Here is a 17,304-nt window from a genome sequence, read left to right on the forward strand (position 1 = left end):
GAGTTATTCTTCCTTGCCTTCAACAATAATGCAGGATCCTGGTAATTCGCTATGGACAGATTTATTTTTTTTGTGTGTGTGACTATGTGGCTGGTAGTTGATTTCTTATGCCTTTGTGAAATATTTCTCCCCACCCCCTTTTCTATTGATTTCAATTTAAAATATTTTTCATCCTTTATGGACTTGGGAAACGACATATTGCCTTTTGGTAATTTCTAATTAGTTATAGATTCAAAATCTGTAACAGTACAGCATATAACGAACTCAATTATTATAGTGAAACTACACTGCAAGATACATTTAAACATCCAGATCTCCCTTAAATAAGGTGTGATAAGCAGTTGCATGATCTCAAGTCTTGTACATAAATGATAGGCAGATGCACAATCCCAAATTTTGTCCATGCTCCCTGCACGCAGAACTGGGACCTTGGCCCTAGTCCATTGCCATTAACTGTAATCTCTCGTTTAGTTTGAAAAGAGAATGCAACTTAGGATGACTGAGAAGCCTTGGTTTGCCATTGTCACAAATACTCCCTACCCACGTTTAGGCAGGATGAATCTGCACCTCTTAGTACAACTTGAAACGCAGCAGCTCGGGAGCAAGGTACGCTCACGCATGGAAGGAAATTTGCAGCCTCATAGACAGTGTTCCCCCCCTTAGACCCCAATTCACACCAAAAACCTTTACTTTAGTATGTTCTGTTATAAGGGCAAAGTATCATAGTCATTTCCCTCTTCCCCATTCTTTTAGAAACATTGTCTTCAGTCGTGCCTTGTTCCTTCTGGAGCTCTCCACCTTTGCTCGTTGCTTGCTCAGTAAGACACTCATAATATACGTCACCTGCCGTCCCATCACCCGGCTTTTTGAACTGTAACATCTTCACCTCCTCTTTCTCCAGCAATCTCCAAACAGTAATTGTTGTTTGAATGTCTTGATGTATCGTCAATAATGTACCCGAAGAAAAAAAACAAAGTCATTCTTTCCGCACAATAAAATCCTCCTGATAGCAGAATCACCTCATTCCTGTCTTCCTTCATTTCATCCTGTTTGCTCACCCACCATTGGCAAAACACCTGCCAACGTCTCCTACCACTGATGTAATCACTAGGATTCCAGATAATCCTAGCTCTATCTTATACCGGACTCACAGTTCACAGCCCAATTTGAACATCTCACACGCAGCATCAGGATTTCATATCCCTTCCATTCCCCATAGCCATAGCTCCTCTCCTTCACCCTTCTCTCCCACTTCACTGTCAGCGCTGACAACATTTCTTCCTAATTGTCGTCTTTGGAGTCTCTTTTCAGTTTTGCCTGCAGCCTTCCTTCCATGAAACTCTTTATATCTGAACTCTGTCTGCCTCCCTGCCTTTCTATCAAAGCATTCATAGCATGCTTATCATCTCTGAGGTCAGGTTTCTGCTCTCTGTCTTTGCTACTGTTCACTTCATTGATTCTTCCAGGATATTCCTTGTATGTCAGGTCGCACAAGAGAAGACCGGAAGGTCAGCCACATTTGCATCTCCCTTAAAGGCCCATGGGCAAATATCTTAGTATTATTGTAACTGTTTACTAGATTGGGATCTTGCAACATCGATCTCTGAATCGTCACGAACCTACTTACAGAGCAGTTAGCTTTGATTTTACTGTCTGATAAGATATTAAGTTCAATTTCTGATTTTTCCCTGTTTTTTTTTTTTAAGGAAAAGATCTTTGTAGACAAAGTGATACATAACTTTAGTGGTCTAAATAAAATGCTAATTTGCTATAATCATGTGGATGTAAAATACTTTTATTGTGGGGTTCCTGAAAAATATCTGACAGTAAAGTTCGACTTCGAGTGAACTTGAATAATCCAATAAGTCTAGACGACAGATACAGGAGATGAGGAAAACTCGGAGAAAGGAAAGAAGCAAATGCAGTAAGTTGGTTTGGCAGGACTGATTTTGCTTTAACATAATGCCCCAAAGACAGCTGTAGGACAACAGTACAGTACAGTTAAATGAACAGATGTGTGCACCAACCATACGTTCATAAAATAAGCGGTAGCCTTTTTATATGCACGTCTGCTAAAGGAATAAGAATAGAAAATAACATCTTTCCAGCCCAGGAAAGGGTAAAATATTCAACCCTTACAGAGTGGCTGGTCTTTAATTCTTCCTCTTTATTAGCGTAGTAATAGAAATGGAAAAGTTCAATTTATCATCAGCAGTAAGATTACCAGTCTGCTGTGGTTTTTACAGGCTTAACAAGTGATATGCTATTATTGGTAACTTTTGTTAAGTTATTGTAACTTGTGTGTAAGTGGTCTTACAATTTTACCTGATTATCCATATGATCCTTTAAGAGAAAATACAGAAGATTTGATAAAAGAAATGCCTATTAAATAAACACAATATCATTCTGTCCTATTGAAATAAATAACAAAACACTACTTTTTTAGAAACAGTCCAATTGTATCTCTGTCAACTTCTAACCATGCTGAAACTGCAAATACAAATGGTATGAATCATGAGACAGAAATGGAAGATGGATGTTACCTTCTGTGTGTTGTGATAAGATTTTATCACCCTTCTATAAGAAGATTGATGGAGCCATCTAACAAGAAACATTGTTTAAAGAAGAGACAATACTGTGACAAAAACCAGTTTCTCAAAGTTTCCCCACTTCAGAACTGTTCTTTGGGAAAAGTAATACACAGTCATTCACACCCATAAAGTGATAGAAGTCTAGAAATATTTGGGTACCATGGATATCTTGTGAAGGGTCATCACTCAATTTACCGTGCAGATGCACAAGAAGCAGAACATGTTAGTGCCATGAACAGTTTCCTGGTGACACCAACACCAACAACATGAATTCTTCCATCATAAACAACTTGAAAACCTTTGAAAAGGAATAAAATCTCCACACACAGGATAATGGGTAGATACTTCACAAGTAGCAAGAAGTTTCAAGCCATATTAAGCATCGCAATCTCTGGGTAAGACCTTTTCAACATAGTCCATAGCAGAGGCTCTAGGTAATGTTCATCTTACCTCACATTAGCAATTCAATTGCAGGGTATCTAGGTTGAGTTACTAGTCTAGGCTGCCTACAAAGGTACCTCCAAAGTGCAATTTTTTCCTTCCTGAGATCATTACTAAAATGACCGCCTCTTCCTCATTCTCTCACTCAGGAGTCTGGCCAACTAATGCATACTACACATCTCACTTTTTAAAATAAAAGTCAGGTGATATTAATTCCAACCATTATATGAGGTCTGCCAAGCGTCACTGTAGGTATAAAGAAAATGATAAACAAGTAAAGTGAATGTTGGAATCGGTAAACTAAAGCTCTTCATTTGCTTGGTGTCTGGCATAAATTGGCATCACTCCACTGAGCTTCTGCAAAAGGCTTGGCCTCCAAAATGATGGTGGATTTTATACTAAAACTGTCCAACAATGTACCCTTCCTGTATGTCTCACCGCTGATGGTTACAGCAGAATCCCTTATCAAGAGACATTCTGTTCATCCCTCTGGGTCTGATTCACTGTTCACTTACACCACTGTGAATAAGACAATACATGACACTGAAATTATTATATACACATCAAGATTAATGAAGAAAGAAGCAGAATGAGATCTAACTCAAGCTAAGTTTTTGTTTATATTACAGAATTTCCCGTTAGTTTCACCAATTTTGTTCCTCATTCTCTTTTTATAATTTGAGCCTCTTTTTCTAGCAAAATTAAGCTTATTAGCCTAATTATGCTGAACATTCTGTATATGTGTCTGTGCACATGCTTATGCATCTGTGTATGTCTCTCTAACCGGCCATCCGTCAAAGCTTTTGAAGCCTTTACCCAGTTTAATTAACCAACACAGCAGAGGGGAGTTACTCTCAGAGATGTTAAGTTTCTATGAGCTTCATGAAAACAGATAGCCAGAATGAGAAAATAGCTCCTATCAGTGTCCCTGGAAAAGCTGTGGCGTGAGTCTGTATCTTATTAGACATTAGGGAATCTAACCACAAAATTCTGCTCTGTAAGAAAGTGTATTTCAGTAGCTTCACTGTTTGTAGACCTACTAAGAATAAAGACTGCCGCCCGCTGTTAAATTTCTCTCAGACTGCTGTGGAAAGACCTAAGTGGCTACAGATGCACAGTCTCATTTTAGGATTAATACACTGCAGAATAGCCTTACTATCATTCAGAGAAGCCAGCCAGGTAGAGGATCAGAGCGGCCACTCAGACAAGCCTTCCTGAGCCAGCACCCATCCCAGCAGCAGCGGACTGCAAGCTTAGAGTATAGACCTCAGAGTATAGACTGCCTAAATGCATTTTGCAGCACCGACTGCACTGCCTGGTAGGTAAGGACCATATCCTCATTCTCTGTGTGAAACAAACCTGTTGCCCTGTATTGGGAGGTTAGATAACAGCAATAACGATAATGCCAGTGCCTGTTTTGAAATTAGTTCAGATCACCAGATGCACACAGTACAACCCTGCTAGAGTTGAAACACAGTTCTTTGCAACCCAGTCGCCTTGGAGTTCCAGACCCCCTTTCTTTTAAACACACGGGAACAAACTGCAAGCCAGGGAGCAAAAGAATAACTTACGTCGCCATACTTCTGTGCTGCGGGAGAGATTCAAAACATCCCCACCTTGTTCTCTCCCTCTGCATTTGTGCTTTATGCTTCCTAGCTCAGGGAAGCCAAGTGGCACATGAAGATGAACAGCAGGGAGAAGCAGAGGTGTTGGGAAATATCCAGCCATTCTACACTTTGTCATGACACAGCTTTTGCCAGTGGCATTTCTATGAGAAGGGATAAAAACTCATAAAACAACAAAAAAAAAAAAAAAAAAGAAAGAGCACCACCTTGGTCTAACTAATATTCCCTTTCCTACTTGTTTTATATTACACAACCAAGTGTGCTAACACTAAAACACCACATCGTCCATGCAGAAGTATGAGTTAGAACAGCTGTAGCCACAGCATAAGTGCCCATGAACACGCTGAATTTTTCCAGCGTATCACAATTACAGAAACACCTGTGCCAAACAGCTTTCTTCTGATCCTCTATAAAAGTCCACAAAGCCCTCAAACTTTCTCATTTCATACAGGTCTGTGCTGCCTTGAAGCCAGCTCCATACGTCTCAATATGGGACACTGCAGAATTGTTCCTTTTCATGCCTCAAAACATAAAATAAAGCGTATGTGCAGGTGCAGTAGTCGACATGTGATTCTGTTACTTGACAATAAGGCACAGACACAACACAACAATATTTGCTTTCTTGATAAATCCTTTTCACACACAAAATTACTCTCAAAAAAAAAAAATAATTAAAAGCCCAAATATTGTGACAACAAATGTTATCTGTGCTATACTACTTAGGAAACTCTGTATTGTAGATTTCTGCAGCTACAACTATCCCACAAGTACATGTTAGCTATTGTTTTGCTATGCACCATTGTGGGGGGGAGGTTGTTAAATCACATGTGTACATCATGGCAAAAGCCTCATGACTGAATGCATTTGGCTTGGTTGTTATTTTACAAACAAGATGCTATGGTTGCATTAGCCTTAGGAACTGCTGGCTAGAGTCTATTAAACTATTTACATTTAAAACTACCCAAAGTGTCTGTTTAAAAAGGGTCGGAAGAAAGTCACTCTTAGCAGTCACCACAGAAAGTGTGGCTGACTGTCCTTCAGGCAGAGCTCCAGAAAAGGGAAAGGGAAGCAGCAGAAGTCAGCTACCAAGCCTAAGTGTTCGGCTCATGCAGAATTGCTGCCTGTAGATAAGCCCGTCTTATGAAAGATAAGAAGTATGTAGTAATTATAAAACCTCCCAAGTCTTGGCTCTCTACAGCCATTCCTAGCTATTGGAAACTTCTCCATGTCCAAAAATTCAGCAAAGAAAACTTTTAATAATATATTCATCAAGAAGGCATGATTATGATTTTTGCAGTCTTACAGAGGGGAAGATTTCCACCATCCCCGTTTACATGGCCCATTGTAGAAAGCTTTTTTTTTTTTTTTTTTTTTTGCAAAGCATGAGCAGATAATAAATAATATTACTACGTTAATTCAGGAAGCAATGTACAATGGCAAGCATAATTTGAACCACTTCTGCATTGCTTATACACTCAAGAAAAACAGCTAGATGTCATTGTGTACAGCTCAGGGGAAACATCTGTTCCAGTTCCCTTGGTCAGCAAGTAATAAGGAATAATACTGAAAATATCTGAATGCTGTTATGCAAATCAGTGGTATGCACTCATGTTGAATATTATGTTCTGTTCTGATTACTCCACCTAAGCAAGGATTTAACAGAAATAGAAAGTGACTGGAGACATCTGATAAGCATGTTACAGCCATGAGAAGGATTCCATAGTCTTAAAATGTTAGGACTATTTAACTTGGAAATAAATAAAAACAGCAGCCACAGTACAAACACACACTGTAAAATAAAATGGTATGAACGATGTAAATCGAATACTCCTGTTTTGCTTGCATTTTCTACCACTTTTCTTATGCTTCATCTGTTTAGTCTATTTTGATGTTGAGATATGAGAATTAGGAACTATCTATTACTCTAAATTTGAACCATAGCTACCACAATCAGGCCCACAGATGGTCACTAGGCAGTCCCATCACAAACAAAAATAATCTTATTTACCCTTTGTCCTCATAAAACAAGGAGACAATTAAAAGGCAACACATTTTAAATATTAAGAAGGAAACACTCCTGTAACGTAGCCCCAAGTGTGGCTCGCGCACCCCTGTGAAGCATCCTCTGCCCACCTGGGAGGGCAACCGATCTGGGACCGAGCTGGTGTGTCACCCAGCCCCGCTGCAGCCCAGCCCCCTGCCACCTCCAGACACCGCCCTGACACGGACACAGTCTGGCAAGGAGGATGGCAAGCTTGTCTTCGAAAAGGACCTTTTTTGCTCACTGCTGGAGCACTCGGGACACTGCGATGGATTGCTGGTGCAGAAAGCAGGGCTGAAGTTCCTCCGCTCCCCCCCTCTGTCACCACCACCCTTCCTTGGCACACAGGTGCCCTGGGCAGCTCGCGGTGACAAAAAAGCAGCACTGAAGCACGGCGCTCCAAATGTTTCCAACTAGTACTCCAAACATGTTGTGCTGTACATCATGTCTTTCTCCACACTCCTTCCTGGAGAACTCAGCGCTGGAAGTGATCAGAGATAAGAATCTATACGGCTGTGGTCCCGAATTATATGTTTCTAATTCACACCTCCATCAAAATAGGAGTTATTTTTAGGAGCGATGAAAGGACCTGCTTATTTAAGTGTTAAACTCATTGCTACAAGATAAAAAGCCAGGCAAAGAATTTAGGGGATCCGAAAGGCTTAGGCTCTGTGACAGGTCAAAACTGCCGCGGTTCTGTACGGCAGACAGATACTCTCTCTGCAAGAGCCAGAGCACCCGTGCACGTTTCAGACACAGAGCTGACCACTAACTGACTACCACAACGAAGAATCTTCCCTGTGGTCACATTATTCCTTATTTGTCTGCCCTGGGGTTTCTCAGTCCTTTTCAGAAGCTTCTGGCAGACTTGATGTCTGTCAGAGATAGTCTACTGCACTCAGGCACCAGCCCATTCAGCATCATTGTTTCTGCGTCCCAGATAAAGAACTGAAACTTCTTTGCTTTCTTTTACCCTTCATCTTTGTATGTGTGAGAGACAGAGAGAGGAACAAATAAAAGAGAGGAAAAAATCATTATCTTTCAAGTTTTTACATATCGAAACAGAACTATTACAAGAAAAACATCTGAATGGTGGCAGAGATCAAAAATAATCTTCCAGCTGTAGTATTTATTGGTGCAGTTTTAGTTTCAGTAGATAGGATTTTTTTTCCAGCATCATAAGCTTACTTCCATTTGTTGTCTATTGCAAGCACTGGCACATACTTTTGGTGTGGATATTATGGACACAGCCTGTGAATTCATGTTGGCAGTAGTTCCCCTGCAGCCACGGAAACACCTGCCTCCAAGCTAATTTATAATCTGCACCTATGGCCATGGGCTACTTACAAGTTTATTGAAAAAGGTCTTGACAAACCATATAGGAAAGACTCTGTTCTTTCTCTTCCTGTTCCACATGACATAAGTTTGGCATTAACAAGTCACATTCTTAAGTCCGACTTTATAGATTGTTAATAATATGTAAAGATATTTGATATGTAAGATCATGGGTCAAATATTTCTCACTCTACCCATGTGAGTAGTCCTACAAACTTCATTTATAAAACTAGTCTGAGGAAGACAGTCCTGTAAAATTATTCTGCACTGTTATGAGGCAGCTCTCACCGTTACTTACAGCAATCTCATTAACTCTGAAGCACAACGCATGTCCCACTCTTGAGCTCTTCAGACTAAATCCTGTAAGATGAAGGAGAGTTGTCCACACATAAAAAGAAATCTGACAATGCAACAGGATGCCCTGGTTCTTCTCACATATGATTCAGTATAGTAAAATATCGCATCCCCTTCACAATTTCTGGGCTTAATGTATTCCATGTCATTCTACCTAGAAAGGATTATGAAAATCCATTCAACCACTATTTCCTTGACAATGTTTTTTCCTTTTGTTTATAAATGACTGTGGAGAACAGGTCTGTAAATGAGTCATTGCTTTTTGATTCTGGTGTATTCAGCTGGCATACTGTATCTTGGCCCTGTACTTGAGCTAGGTGGTTTTTTTTTTGTATAATTATCATGTAAGTAATCAGGAAGTGGAATCTCCTAGGATGTTTATAAATATCATGAAGAGTCATTATTAAAAGTACCAGGAACAATCCTGCAGATGATACGTCACATGGTCTGGAAAGCACAGAGGAGAAGTTCAGGTTGTAGTAGTTTTTCTCCATTACCTTGCATAGGACAGAAAAGCACTTCATAAACTACAGAGCAACATAAACAACTCATTCCGATTCAAATCCAGATCCAAGCTGGAAGTGCCTTTGGTTTAGCATTTAGCACTGAGCCCATTTCAACACAGAACAAACAGCAGAAAGTTTCCACAGCATTTGCAATTGTATTGGAAATTATGAGACGGTGCTTCCACAACGCCCTTTTACAAGTTCTGCTTAATGAAATATATAGGTGGCTAGGTGGTGCTGAAATGTGAGCTTCAGCTGCCATGCCTGGCTGTGCATTGCATCTGCAAAGTCTGTTCATTGACCAAGTTTCTTGCGTTTTCTTTAATTGCTGACCTACCTGTAAAATGGGTGACTTAAGTCAGAAGCTTCACTGTTATGCCTCTACAGATGACAGCATACCTACTCAGAGTCTGTCGTTTTGCATTGCCCAAACAGTAAGAACAAATTGCATAGCTACTTCGCAAGGTTTCCTTGAAATCTAAAAATACTGACTTGAGTTAGACTGAGAGGAAAAGCCCTGCACAACCCTGGAATGAGTGTCCCACCTGAAGAGGAAAAGGAGCTGTGGGCACCAAAAAGGCTTGGGACGGACAACACCTGCAGCTAGCACTGGCCTGTTCAGGAGTGAAACTATCAATAATAGAGGCACAGCTGCTTACATGGAGCCAAGCAAGGAAAGTTACTCCATGCCGCCACTTACGCGGTTTGTACCCTCACTGGTAGAGATGCCTGTCCTTTTCTCCTTCCCACAGTTGGCAAGTAGCGGAGGGAAACAGCCACGAGGCAGAAACCTTTTGTGCCCTCTTCCAGCACGTGCCACCAGAACTGCTAGGATGTGGCAGCCGAGATGCTACGCTTCTGAGGGGCAGAGTGTTCCTCCTCTCCTGAGCAGTAGGTTCTTTTCTACCTCCAGCACAGCACCCGGGTGGGTCCTCCCTCATCTGGGTTGTCAGACAGGCAATCCCAGCACCAGTGACTGCATTTTCCCTGTGGCTACCTGGTGCACATTCTATGTTTGACAGCAGAGCTTCAAAATAGCCAAGGACCAAATATTTCATTCATAATTGCACTCAGATTACAACATGCAGGTATTTTATCATTACCATGTATTTGCAGTGACCTAGGACAAAAAATATGAAATTAGTTTCTCAGAATGACACGAGAAAGACTAGTAAGGATTTTCCAGCTGCTATGTTCTATTTTGACCCCAAATCCATGTTTCTCCTTTGCAAATTAACCTTATGTGTACAATGTCAGTCCATTTATATCCAATACCTTATTGCTTAGCAGTGGATTCCCAAAGGTATTCTTGCAAAATGCTGAACTGCCTAAGGCCTGGGAGAAATAAAACCTGTTTCTTTGGTTCCCAACTATTTTGAATGGGATGAATGATCCCTTTAAATCTGGCAGCGGCTAATATACTCAGTCAGCGGTAACAATTATTCCTGAAAGAACGGATCTGTATACATCAAATTCTGTTTTTCCTTAGAGCAGATAGCTGGGGAAAGGAAGCCACTCCAGGAACCAAATAAGATGTCACCAAAATGTGAAAAGGTCATCTGGTGAAATTGGTGGAGAAGAGAGTCAAAAGAAGTAGCTACTGACAATGCGAATTCAAAAGGAATCAGTTTCATGATCCTGAAGATGTCCTTCCACCCATCTCCCTAAAAAAACCCACAGAGTTCCATTTTTCTTTCATCTTGGGATCTCTGCAGCTGATTTTTACTTACTTACTTTACAAGGAATTCAGATTAACAAAAGTTTGCTATTTTATGTTTTCTTCACAAAAGGAGAATGGCCACCAAAGCACAGAAGCCAACAGCAAAGCAATGAGGCTTCATGAGGGAATGTAGAGCAACCATGTGTGATCGATGTGACACGAGTTAGCCGGGCAGAGGCAGGACACCTCACAGACCTCAGACCATGGGGTTCCCATGGACTTGGTGGGAACATTCCTCGGGGAACACCGCAGAAAAGCCCCTCTGGACAGCTGCTTGCTAAACATCTGTCTTTGTGTGCGGCCTTTCAGGGTGTTAGAGCTCGGATGTGATCAGAATGGTTTCAGGGGGAGCATCCCTCGTGGCACACCATTTGAAAGACACTGGAGACATTTCCCACATGCGACTGAAATCCCCTCCTGTTCCACTAGAGGGTTATGCCTGAAGGACAAGCCTAAGCATCAGCAGCAACAGGCAGGACGGCGTGTTCTGCCTCTGTGTAGTGCTAATCTCCATTGTCCGAATACAGTGGTACAGACTCTACTTTACACCACTAGTTTTTCTTGCAGGGGCAATTTATGAAGCATAAAACCCCCAAACGTTGTCTTTTTCCCCTGCCTGTGTCTCTGAGCCTTCAAAGCTCCCTCTACAAATCTTTCTCAGCCTGAGTTTGCTGCCTATGGAACAAGAAAACTTGTCTGATTTGTAAGACACTGAGAAAAAAAGGTGTTAAATGATGTCTCTTCTCCTCCAACATACAAAAGAAATACTTTTTTAAAGATAAAGTATGTTTACAGCATAAAAAAGGAATTCTTGCAGAAGAGTTTGGCTGAAATAACAGGCCGTGCATACAAACTATGCATGTGACTGAGAAAGTGATGGGTCCCGATCTAATAACAGGTGGCACCTCTTACCTGTATATCTTGTCTGAACAGGAATGCTCAAAAAAGAGAGATCAGATTTGAAGATAATCTTGATTCTGCATCTAGGAGGACATTATTGCAACTGAATCGCAAATATCCTATCACTTTAAGCAACGTATTAAAATATTGAAGAGTAAAAAATTAATTGCAAATGAACCCCTACTGTCTACCTTCTCTCCCCACATCCCGACATACTTTTCATCTGTGACCATTCATCTTTGTGTCAAGTTGTTACTTTTTTTAACATGGGGTTGGAACCCATCCAGGATTTTACCTCCCTTTTCTGTGAAAAGAATATGATTTTATTTTTGAGAAGCTCCAAGTACATTTTGGAGTTTTTCCCTTTTTTTTTTAAATAAGATTAATACAATAAACACCCTCATACTGCATTTTTATCAGAATATCCTAGAAGAAGACAAAAATTACCTGCAACTGTCCTGCTGCAGGATAAAAATGATGAGCGTGTGCTAACAAAGTTTTCAGGAGGCTTAAAGAAGATCTAAAAAATTATGTGCATATTTAAACAAGACAGTGTAAAAACAGTACTTTCATTTCATTTCTAAGTGGTTCCAGACATTGCAAGTTACGTTGTTGGTATGCTGTTATTTTCCTCAAAAGAGCCAGTTACTTCACTTGCAGTATTGAATTTTGGGATATTGTGGTTTGAGCCAAATAGCACACAGAGTGCAATGCTTAAATGACTCTCTTACTGTCTAGGTTTGTTATGTCTTCATCTTTGAGATACTTCAGAATGAATTCTTTTAAGGATTTGTGTTTTACTAGTAGCAGGTTACTAAAGCATGCTTCAAAATTTTGTGGATAAAGCATTCACTTGGCTGTGAATATATTTTCTTTCCACCTAATGGATGTGAAATCAGTGTTGACTTAGATCTTCTCAGGAATGCTTTCCTTTAATCTGTTTTCCTCTGTTTTACCAATAGGTGAGCAACTTACACAGACATCAAAGACATTTAAGAAGAATGGAGCTAATGGAATTCATCCATAGTCCTCAAGAGGTCTCTCTTATTTTATGAATTCTTTGTAGATATAAGTAAGTTTAGAGTAGTAAACATTGGTTTATATTAATGTATTTTCAGATTTTCAAGTTGTTCCTCAAAACCTCCCTTACTATCTGTTTACTGCTAAGATCCCTTTTTTTTTTCTCTGCCAAAATACCATGAACACCAACTGAAATCTAATAGCACAAGTTTATTTTGATTCTCTACTTTACAATCCTCTCTGGAGATTCTAAATACTCCATTATTTATCTCTACACTATCCTTTTCCTTCCCTCTCCACTGCCCCTCCACCAAAAGCTCTTGAGTTTCTGTAAATTAATATGAAGAAAAGTGTCTTTCTCTGACAATCAAATTTCCATAAAATAGGCCACTTTCCCTATTCTGCTTTCACGTCTGTCAAGGCCAGCCCAGGCCCATACCTTGCAGGCCTATATTTCCTAGTTGGAAATCTAGTGTTTCTATCAAGGACTTATTTTATGTTCTTCTTAAAATGCTAGCTACTGGAATCCAGACATCATATAAGAATCTCAGCTTTCATTTTTTTAAAAAAAGTATTTGCAAAATAATATTGTTCTGCGGAAAGACGTAAAAACACGATTGCCACCCCAGAAACCAGAAAGTAGGAAAGAAAAAGTACTCAGTTAAAAACTACTTATTTAAGCTGACTTACTAGAGTCAAACCTCATGATACACATATATTCAGGACACTTGGCCTTGGCAATACTGCAGCTCACTGAGGTGAGCAGCCATTAAAAGCAAAGGCTGATGAGAACCTCTGCTGAGAGGAGTGAGACCTAAGGCACCTAGTTAACCATTATTGCCATCGTTATAGAGAAGCAGGGGCCTGCAAGACACTCTCAGATTTCCTGGCTTTGCTCATACATAATGGATAGCACTATTACAGCATTCAGGTTAGAAGGAGTTTGGACGGTATGATGGATCAGTATTGAACTTCTCTCATTTGCAGAGAAGGCCTCCTTTATATAAAGGAGAAAGGAGACTACACCCCCTTCTCACCATCACCACCACAAATTTCAACTTCCTTTTGAATCCTGTGAAGGACGCTCAAAAAGATCAATGAGGTCAGCAGGGTATGGCAATGAGTGTGATGAGGGACTAGAAGCAGACTGAGTTTAGACTTGGAGATAGGGACTTTCAAGTTCATGCAATTAAGGTGGAACTATGAGGCTAGAAATAAGGAAAACATGGGCTCTGGGCCAAACAACTGTCACCTTCTATTACCTGTAATGAAAGAAATTAGCATGGATCTCACAAGCAAACCTCAGATAATTCTTTGGTCTTCAAAAAAAGTGATTCAACAATAAAAGTAATAGATATAGATAAAAGGCAATCACCTAATACAGATCAAATCCTGAATGTCAGGATTTTATGATGCATTCATGAAACAATTTTTCTTCTAATAATCAACTTTTCCTTATCATTTCACATGTTAAAGCATGGGACCAATCCATGGATTTTTACATGCATAAATGAGATAAAGTAACACAGCAGCAAGAAAGGATGGCCAGTGGAGACAGATTTAGTTGAGATTTGGGGGTTCTCCCTGCTATTCCACAGACTATTGATATGCCTTTGGGCACATCATTTTGTGCTTGATTCAGTTGCCTAAACAAAGGCATTTAATGTCATTTGCAAAGTCCAAATGTACCTCAGTTATTTATACAAGGCTAGCAGATGCGATGCCACACACTTCTGGAGCAGCAGCTGGAGTCACATAGGATAGGCACACTGTGTGGGAAAATGGCTAAAGCCCTTTTCCTGCCCGTATCTATCTCAATCCCTCTCATCTGAGATGCAGATGACCTCCATGCTTACTCATCCTGCTCTCACAGCAGTCTTGTACAATGAAGTTGTTAAGGATCGGCAGGTTCGCAGGGTTGGGGTTACCACAGGTATCAGCCCCGCTCTGATGACCAGAGGAAACAAAGGACTTGGCTGATTATTAGAAAAGGTAAGGGCCAGGGCAGAGACAGAAAAGCAGAATCTTGAACCCATGTGTTCTGCAAACCCTTTCTGAACTAGCTACCCTGTGCAAACAAGATGCATTAAGTCCTCTTTTTCCAGACATCCAGGGAAAAAGGGAACTTACTGTACCCTAAGGACTGGCAGTCTGGATATCAGTCCTTCTATTCCAGACTTCTGGCTCCTCAAGTCACCTCTTGATCAAGTGTTGAAGAAAGCATACGTGAACTAACCAAGTGAGTGTACAGAACAGGAGCCACAGGGCTCCTCCCAGGCCCCCTTCTTGGGGGAGTATTGGGAGGACCCAAGCTAGTTTTAGTGCTACTGGAAGGAGACAATTCTCACAGTACATACTGTGGAGCCAAAAACTCTCAGCAGTCCATGCAGGGCTTCCACTTCAAAAAAGTGTTTGCAATAGGACCCAAAAGAAAGCATAAATTACCCTGGGCTCTTCTTCCTTCCCATACTACTAGCTAATATTTGTAGTCACACTTGTTCCATAAAAGCCTGGCTTCAAAATAGGACTTTAGAAGGTCTACAGATATCACTATTTTGCTCTGCAGTAAGACAAGTCTACAGAGTTATTTGCAGTACCATTTACTTAATATAGCATAATGCCTTCAATTTGTTCTAAAAAATTAATTTTGGAAATTCTCTGTTGTTTATCTGATAGCAGAAATGCTCTTTTTAATGGACTGAACATTTTGATGACCCATGAAGAGCTGTCATATATGTGTGATGATGTACCAAATCTTGAAATAAAAATACTTAAACACTAAGTGTTTTTCATAAATGTATTTCATTACAACAGAAAAATTTGAAAGAATCAGGGTAATCATGAGATACTTCTTTTCTTCTCGTAAAAATAAATCAGCTCATCACAACTGGGAAACAAGTTTTTCTTTGCTTCCATCATAGCCATGACCTTAACTTCTCTAAAATTCTTTGTCACAATTAGTCTGGTTTGGATCGTTATTTTTGCTGGGGGCTCTGTCAAGTTCATTTCTTTCCTCACATGCTATATATTCATCAGCATGTGCAACACAGTACCAGCAGGTGACATTTCGAATTTATCAAGATGTACCATACAGGAAAATTTTGATAAAATCCCAATAAGCTGCCACTGACTAAACAGCAGTCTAAAATCCATTTGGTTCCATTAATCTCTGAAAGTAAACCATTAAAACCGATCCTCTTCCTTGATGCACAATAAAGTAAATACAAACCTCACAATAAGAGGTTAATGATCTGTCCCTAACAAGGCTGTAACTTTGACGTACTCAAGTACCTACTCTCTCAGTCAAGGAACAAGATCCAGTACGTCACCAAATACATGCACTGAGCTGGAAATTGTCCATTTGTTACCCTTTTTGCCATGCTATATTCAGCTTGTCACAGTTGGGCACGGGTATCATTCTCAACAGGGATTTTTATTCCATTTAAGATCCACGCCAGGATCTACAGTCAAACAAAGCCTTTTTGGGATTAGAAAATGATGTGACTCCACATACCCAATGAATCAGATATGCCCTCTACATTAACTGTAATAGACTCAAACTAACAAGAAGAAAAATAAAGTAATGGCAAAAATTAATTGAATTTTCACAGAAGTTATTTACAAACTACGTCCGTCCTCACTTTAATCTTGGGTTTAGTCTCCAATCTTGTTCCAGCTGCAACTGATTGCCAACTGACATGTCTTTTGAAGTCTGCCACACAAAATGTTCCAGACCTTAAAAGTACAATAACCACACATAACCCCTCCATTCCTAAAGCACCATGCTCCTCATACATATTTTTAACATAAAAACTTGAAGTTTTATCACCAAGTATGACATAGCTCCACTTTGCAGATTTGTAGAAGTAGAAAAGGCAATTTGCCAGTCAGGAAACTGGGCAAGAGCCATTCTGCACTTAGCATGTGACTTAAGACAGCCACCAGTTAGCTTAATGCTGCCCAAGCTGAAATGGCCTTCCAGGGGCTGTTCTATCCCACAGCTTTGCTCTTTCCATGCTGCCTCCCACTATGCTACTTCTTAAGCCTTTACATGGAAATAGGTTGCCCAGAGCTGGTGGTGGTGCCTTTCTGGCATTTAGGTGTTCCCTTAAAAGAGAAGAATCCTAAAGGGCTGTTTAGAATGGGCTTCCAGAAATAACTGCATTTTCTTTTTCTTTTTTTTAAGTTTTCAAAATTTCATTTAGAAACAGTGTCAGAATTCCTGCTGCTATTGACAACACTGCCGTCCCAACAAGGGGACTGACTTTTTCTGCCCTAGAAATTCCGTAGTCTGTGCATATTCCGAGTTTTTTCCTGTTCTTTGAAATTATACAGAAAAGTATCTGATCAACAGATCATATCAGTAGAGCAATAGATCAGTATAGTCCTTTATCATTTTTCATTTAACTTCCTCAGATAGTTTATGAACTTAATACTTTCCTTACAATTTTTCCATTCTTCCACTCATATGTTCTACTGGAATTTTGTACTTTTGTCCAAGCTTTCATTAACCTGGAAAGATTTTGTAACTTGTTTAGCAACCTGTTTTCATTCCACTCACTCATTAAACCTCATCTTACCAAATCATATCCTGTTTGCAATTGATTCTGAACCATAAGGCTTGCTGCACCTCCCCAGTGCTGGTTCCTGGTACTACCAACGCAGGAGAAGAAAATGTTTGGAGTGTCTAAGACAGCTTGTCCTGTTCTGGCCTACAACAAGGGGAAAGTATCCACCAAACTGTAGAGGGATACACAGTTCTGTTACTGCT

This window comes from Vanellus vanellus, assembly GCF_965231255.1.
Source record: "Vanellus vanellus genome assembly, chromosome: Z".
In the NCBI taxonomy this organism is placed as follows: Eukaryota; Metazoa; Chordata; class Aves; order Charadriiformes; family Charadriidae; genus Vanellus; species Vanellus vanellus.